The sequence below is a fragment of the Poecilia mexicana genome, unplaced genomic scaffold, assembly GCF_051168715.1.
Source record: "Poecilia mexicana isolate PSO_F unplaced genomic scaffold, ASM5116871v1 scaffold_15, whole genome shotgun sequence".
Lineage (NCBI taxonomy): Eukaryota > Metazoa > Chordata > Actinopteri > Cyprinodontiformes > Poeciliidae > Poecilia > Poecilia mexicana.
In genome coordinates, this window is record NW_028263384.1 from 4,089,606 (window position 1) to 4,096,433 (window position 6,828).

General features: G+C 38.8%; 1 long non-coding RNA gene across 2 annotated transcripts; it reads left to right on the top strand.

Annotated features, from left to right (window-relative positions):
• Window positions 1-2,767: 2,767 nt before the first annotated feature.
• LOC148155258 (uncharacterized) lies at window positions 2,768-3,781 on the top strand. Of its 2 annotated transcripts, none has more exons than XR_015765450.1 (3): window positions 2,768-3,015; window positions 3,101-3,213; window positions 3,288-3,781. It is a non-coding gene; the product is annotated as an uncharacterized LOC148155258 (long non-coding RNA). The 2 variants fall into 2 exon arrangements; XR_015765451.1 differs by having other exon boundaries at window positions 3,291-3,781.
• The last annotated feature ends 3,047 nt before the right edge of the window (window positions 3,782-6,828 follow it).

The following is a 6,828-nucleotide window of genomic DNA, read 5'->3' on the forward strand; positions in this document are numbered from 1 at the left end:
TTACAAAGTTTTAGTTGTGTCTCAGATCAATCAGTAGCAGAAGTAAGCAGAGAGTGGAAGGCCGATTTTCCGAGCCACAATGCCAGTCAAACTCTTTCACACCTACTCAAGACTGATACGATTTGATGACCGTGAAGCAAGACGTATGACAGACAAACTTGCAGCCATAAGAGAGGTATGGGACAAGTGGGTGGAGCGGTTGCCCTACCTCTACAATCCAGAGCCTGATGTAACAGTGGATGAGCAACTGGTTCCATTTAGAGGTAATCTGTTTTCATATTTGTAATAAAAGTGATTTTCACTATTGATTTCTTTGACTGTTTTCTGTGACACTGATACTAATCACTGATGCTAATGTCTTTTGTCCAAAGGTTGTTGTCCTTTCCGGCAGTATATGCCCAGCAAGCCAGCAAAATATGGGATCAAGTCATGGGTGGCTTCCGAATCAAGCTATGCTTGGAAAATGCAAGTCTATACTGGGAAGTCAACCAGTGGATGCCCAGAGAAGAAACAGGGGTTGCGAGTTGTGCTTGATGTGACAGAGGGACTGAGGGGTCACAATGTGACATGTGACAATTTCTTCAACTCTTATGAACTCAGACAGCAGCTCCTGAAGAGGAAGATCACCATGGTTGGTACAGTTCGAAAGAACAAGCCTGAGCTCCCACCTGCACTGCTTGGGTCAAAGGAGAGAGAGGTCTTCTCCTCAAAGTTTGCCTTCACACCCACCACCACTCTAGTTTCCTACCTCCCAAAGAAAAACAAGAATGTAGTTCTTCTGAGCACACTGCACAAAGACGGCGACATTAGTGACCGTGAGGACAGGAAGCCAATCATCATCCTGGAATAAAACCGAAACAAAGGAGGTGTGGACAACCTAGATAAGGTGATTGGAGCATATAGCTGCAGAAGAATGACTGCCCGCTGGCCCCTGGTCATCTTCCACAACATCATTGATGTGTCCTCCTACAATGCCTTTGTGATTTGGATAGAGATCAACCCAACCTGGATGTCTCATAAGCACAACAAGAGGAGGGTGTTCCTGGAGCAGCTAGGAAAGGCACTTGTAACTCCACTCATTGAAAGAAGGAAGCATGTCCCCCACACAGAAGCCTCAGCAGCAGTTGTGAAAGCTATTCAGAGTGCAGCAGCTCCTGATCAACTTGAGGATCCATCTACCACAGCCACTTCCCCAGCTAAGCCAAGTAAGAGGAAGAGATGTCAGTTCTGCCCTCAGACTGTAAAACACATACTGTGTGCTGCAGGTGTAAGAAATATATCTGCAAAGACTGTGCACTTGCATACTGCCCTACATGTGCCAATTAGTTGAATGGGTTATGTTATTTTTCATATTTTTGTATTGTACATCCTCTTGTTCACTGGAGAAAAGTAAAAGAAAATTAGTCACTGTGATGAATAAAAATGCATTTGAAACTCATTTTGCACATTTTTTTTCTTAAGCTATAGAAATTCAAGTGGAGAAGGAAAAGTCAAGTATTCACACATTTTGTGGTGAGTGACAATATACAAGATAGAATTTGGTGTTTAAAATTCAATTAAGCTGCTTATATTGGGGGTTTATTGAAGACGGGTCATTTTGACCCGGAGGATAAAGGGTGTATACAGAAAATGAGGACAACAGGACAACAACGTGTCTGTGTTGAATTCTCAACTTCCAAAATAGCATCAGTTCATTGTGTAAGTCTTAACATGCATAAGTCTTAAAGTTGTCATAATGTGAATCATATATTAATTAATTTATATTCTATTATTTTCTAAATCTGTCCTGAATTGGTAAATTGCTCCCAAGTGAGTCCTGAGTTTCTCTAACAGGTCAGTGTATGAACCATTAGCTCAACCAACGATCAACCAGTTTTCTGAAACAGATTGGAGGTGCATCTTGTGAACCATCAGTTGGCAACATTATGCTCTATATAGTCAGAACACAACACAATGTTACATGTCTGAGAACTGATGAACAAGTATCTGGACAGAGTGAACAGCCAGAGAGAAGAAGAGGAGTGAGGCTGAGGAGGAAATAGTTGGGAGGAAAGCAGAAGAAGAGTCAGAAGAGGCTGAGGACATCTGCCAGTTTCCATCAGTCCAACATCAGGACATGGCTGAGACCCACAACATGATGCTGATGGAGGTCCTCCCACCCTACTGTTCATTCCTTAACCCCACTGAGGAAAAAAGATTCCTCAGTGGAGTTAAGGAACAAAGTGACTATGGAAATTAAAATGTAATGTAATTTCTACAGCACTGTACAGTTTTCCTTGAGGAGATTGTCCTGTGGCTCCTTTTCTACTTTTTTTGTTCTCTGCATTTCTGTCTTTTTCTTTCTGAATCACCATGGCATGGTCCATGAATAAATTATAGCAAAAGCGTAAATCAGTGTTTCTCAATCCTGGTCTTCAGCGTCACCCTGTCCTGCAGGTTTAGGTATTTCCCTTCTGCCACACACCTGAATTGTATCTCTGGATGATTAACAAGCTTCTGCAGTACTTGATTGTCATCCAATCATTTGAATCAGCTGTTCTGGAGTACAGGCACATCTAAAACATGCAGAGCAGGGGGGCGCTGAGGACCAGGGTTGAGAAACACTGGCGTAAATGATCCTTTTGTAGTCTCTTCCCATGACTAATCAATTTGACTGTCTTATCTGTACATAGAGAAACTATAACTTATTATTTTGAGTCACTGATATGTTAACAGACAGAATTTTAAGAGCTGAACTAAGGATTTTGAAAGCAACCAAATGCTATTTTTCCTGTTTCTACAAATTGTTTTGAGAAATGCGCTTACTGTTTTGTAAATGCCAACAATGACTTGAGAAATGCACCAAAAGTGACTGAGAAAAACTAACCTAGCATAAATTGTCTCAGCTGTATCAATTTGTTTGCCTGTATGAAAAGTGTTCACATTTACAGCTTTGTTTCTGCTAGCTTGCAGGAAATGTAACTTACATAAATGGTTGAAGACAACCTATTGGCCTTCATGAGACTCAGATAAATGGTGAGTATCTATTTCATAAATTGCCTAAAACAGTTATATTTGTTTTTATTTATGTTTTTTGTTTGTGTATTTTGTCTGGTTCCAGACCAGAGGATCACACCTGTTGACAACAAACAAAGGTTTAACTACTGAATTTTCAGTCAGAAATGATCACACCACCTGGTTGAAGTACCTGTGTCCATATGCAAGTCAACAAAGGTGAAACAAACATTTAAGCGAATAATATGTTCATGTAGTGCATCTTTCTAACTTTTTCTTTGTTTGTTTTCCAGCAGAGAGGAAACACCCGATTGACAACATGTGAGTCTCAATTTCAACCTGTGACTGGGAAGACTACAACCATCCTGAGCAAAGTCTGATCTCAGCGACTTGTGACTCTCAACCCAGAACAAGAATCCTTTTATCACCATTTTTTCTTCTACAATATGTTATCTCTTATGTGGACACATACTGTTTTTTTCGTTTTTGTTTTCCAGATCTCAGTAATACCGTGAGGAAACTGGACAGAAAATAGAATCAGTTCTTTTTTTAACTTGACTTTTTAAATAGAAATTGTTTCTTTAAGTGGATTACTCGTAATCTGTATTTTTGTTTAATTAGAAATTATTTTCTTTATAACTTTCTGTATAGAAATGCTTGACAAGTTACACTTCCTTGGTTGTTGTACTATAATTTGTATGGTAAAATTCTGGTAGGAACAGTGACCAGTAATTTAGCATAAGTTTTTTTTGGGGGGGAGGGTTTACAATAAAATGTCAATATATCATACAGTCTGGATGTGTTTTTCACTCATGTAGATATTATGCCTCAGTCAGCATGACCGTATTTACTACGGCAAAACCACATTTTATTTTTTTTAACATATTTTAGGAAGTACGGTATTTTACCGTATTTTAAAAATACGGTAAAATCCTGCATTTACAAAATACGGTAAAAAACTGGCAGCTGTGGTTGCCAGAATTTTACCGTATTTTAAAAATACGGTAAAATCCTGCATTTACAAAATACGGTAAAAAAACTGGCAGCTGTGGTTGCCAGAATTTTACCGTATTTTAAAAATACGGTAAAATCCTGCATTTAGCAAATACGGTAAAAAACTGGCAGCTGTTGTTGCCAGAATTTTACCGTATTTTAAAAATACGGTAAAATCCTGCATTTAGCAAATACGGTAAAAAACTGGCAGCTGTGGTTGCCAGAATTTTACCGTATTTTAAAAATACGGTAAAATCCTGCATTTAGCAAATACGGTAAAAAACTGGCAGCTGTGGTTGCCAGAATTTTACCGTATATTAAAAATATGGTAAAATCCTGCATTTACAAAATACGGTAAAAAACTGGCAGCTGTGGTTGCCAGAATTTTACCGTATTTTGAAAATACGGTAAAATCCTGCATTTACACAATACGGTAAAAAACTGGCAGCTGTGGTTGCCAGAATTTTACCGTATATTAAAAATACGGTAAAATCCTGCATTTACACAATACGGTAAAAAACTGGCAGCTGTGGTTGCCAGAATATTACCGTATTTTAAAAATACGGTAAAATCCTGCATTTAGAAAATACGGTAAAAAACTGGCAGCTGTGGTTGCCAGAATTTTACCGTATTTTAAAAATACGGTAAAATCCTGCATTTACAGAATACGGTATAAAACTGGCAGCTTTGGTTGCCAGAATTTTACCGTATTTTAGAAATACAGTAAAAAACTGGCAGCTTTGGTTGCCAGAATTTTACCGTATTTTAGAAATACGGTAAAAAACTGGCAGTTTTGGTTGCCAGAATTTTACCGTATAAAGACGGTAAACTTCTGGCAACTCAGCTGCCAGTTTTTTACCGTAAAATGAGGCCGTTTTTTTTACAGTGTAGCCTTTGTATGACCTCAGCAGGTATGCACAGAGGATCATAAAACGTGACTCTCTGAGAGTAGAGTTTCTTTCCTGTGTTTAGATTAGCTCTTCGGGTACGGTCATAAAACTCTCTCTCCACTCAAAAGGAAAACCCTTCTTTGATTTAAAACTGGTAAAAGACAGCTCTTCTAATTTGCATATAGCAGAGATGCAAGCACGCCTCTTAAGCAAAAAGGATGCTCCCGGAACTGTTAGGTTAGATTCACTTGAGTTTACCTCCTGCGATCTCCAGGGGCGAGTGCGCCCCTGAAATGCTTCCCCATATTTTATCTTCATGTCTGTGTCGTAATCTCAGGTAATTCTGTTTGATTCTGTGGTTTTAGTATGTCTTGCTATGTAACTTTATTACATTTGATTGTTTGAATAAATTCTGAATGATTGTATGTTGAACAGTGTTGTGGATAGGGTGGTGTTAGTGATTGTAGATCATCTGTTGCTCACCTGGTGACTTCAGTGAGTGGGTTATGGGGGATAACTTGACGGAGAAGTAGAAGACGACAGTGGTATGTAACCTGAATGTTTGGTGTTGCGTATCGGTCTTCTAAGCGCAGTTTGGTTCTGCCATGTGAAGCTATTGTTGTGACACGCCCCTCCACCCCCGCTATGTTTTGCTGTGGGATTGTGGCTGCGGGATTTTGGTGTGCGAGTGTGTGCTGTGGCTCCGTCTGCGTTCAATAAAGTTTAAGGAATCGCTGTTACCTGGAAGTTTCCTTTATTTTGGATTAAAATGAGTGGATCATCTGCTGTGTCTGTTGTTGAGAAACCTGAAAAGGATAAAAGAACGATCGTTCTCACTGAGAAAGCTCTCGCAAATAAAACTGAAACTATCCAAACAGAGCAGAAAGGCATGTAAAGAAAATGAAAGATGTAATATCTCTTAAAGAGTTGATGAAAGATGATAAAAATTATTCACAAGTAAAATTACAGCTGGATGAGTTAACACACCTGTTTAAGGATGCTACTGTTACATGAATCTTTGCTGCCTTTAATTCTGTTTGAGAAAGAAACATGGTTTTCAAGTATCACTAAATACAACAAAGGTTTTATTGAGGATATTGAAATATGGCTTTCTGAAACAAATAAATGCTCAAGCAGACCATCCTCTGACATGCTACGGTCACAGGAAACTCCATCAGGAGAAGAAATGGAGGTTCAAGAACAAATGAAGCCTCAGTTATCTGCTAATCTCCAGCATCACATTCAAGATGATGTGTAGCCATCTGACAGTGTTTCAAATCAAGAAAGCAAGTCAAGTTCTAAAGTATCATCAACTTCATCTGCACATCTCAGGGCAGAAGCTGAAATGGCTGCTTTGCTCACACATCAAAATATGCTGAAAGAAAAACATACTATTGAAGAACAGGAGGAGCAACTTAGGAAAAGAAAAGAACAGCTTCAACTTGAAGCAGAAATGGCTGCAACTACTGTAAAAGTAAATGTGCTGAAAACTGGATCTGCAGTGCAAAGCTCAGCTTCATGGAAATCCAATGGAATGGAATCATATTTTAAAACAAAAGGAAATACTATTAAAACTCTTAATGCAGATGCTATTTTGTTCTACAGACAGAGAAAAACAATTAATGAAAATGCAGAGCTTCAAATAAAACCAATGCAACAAAATGTGTCTGCACCTCTACTTGGATCAGATGATCCAAGTAGAGGTGCAGACCTTTTACAGGATGAGAACATCCTGTAAGCAGAACAATATCAAATATGCCTCTGCAGCAAGCTGCTCAATCAGCAACTAATGAAAATCTGTTATCCATTATGGAGAAACAAAATGAATTAACTTGCATGTTGGTTCATCAACAAAGTCTCTTCGCTACCCAAAAGAGAAATTCAACCTGTTGATGGCGATCCGCTTCATTTTCAGGCCTTTATGCATTCGTTTGAACAGGTCATTGAATCA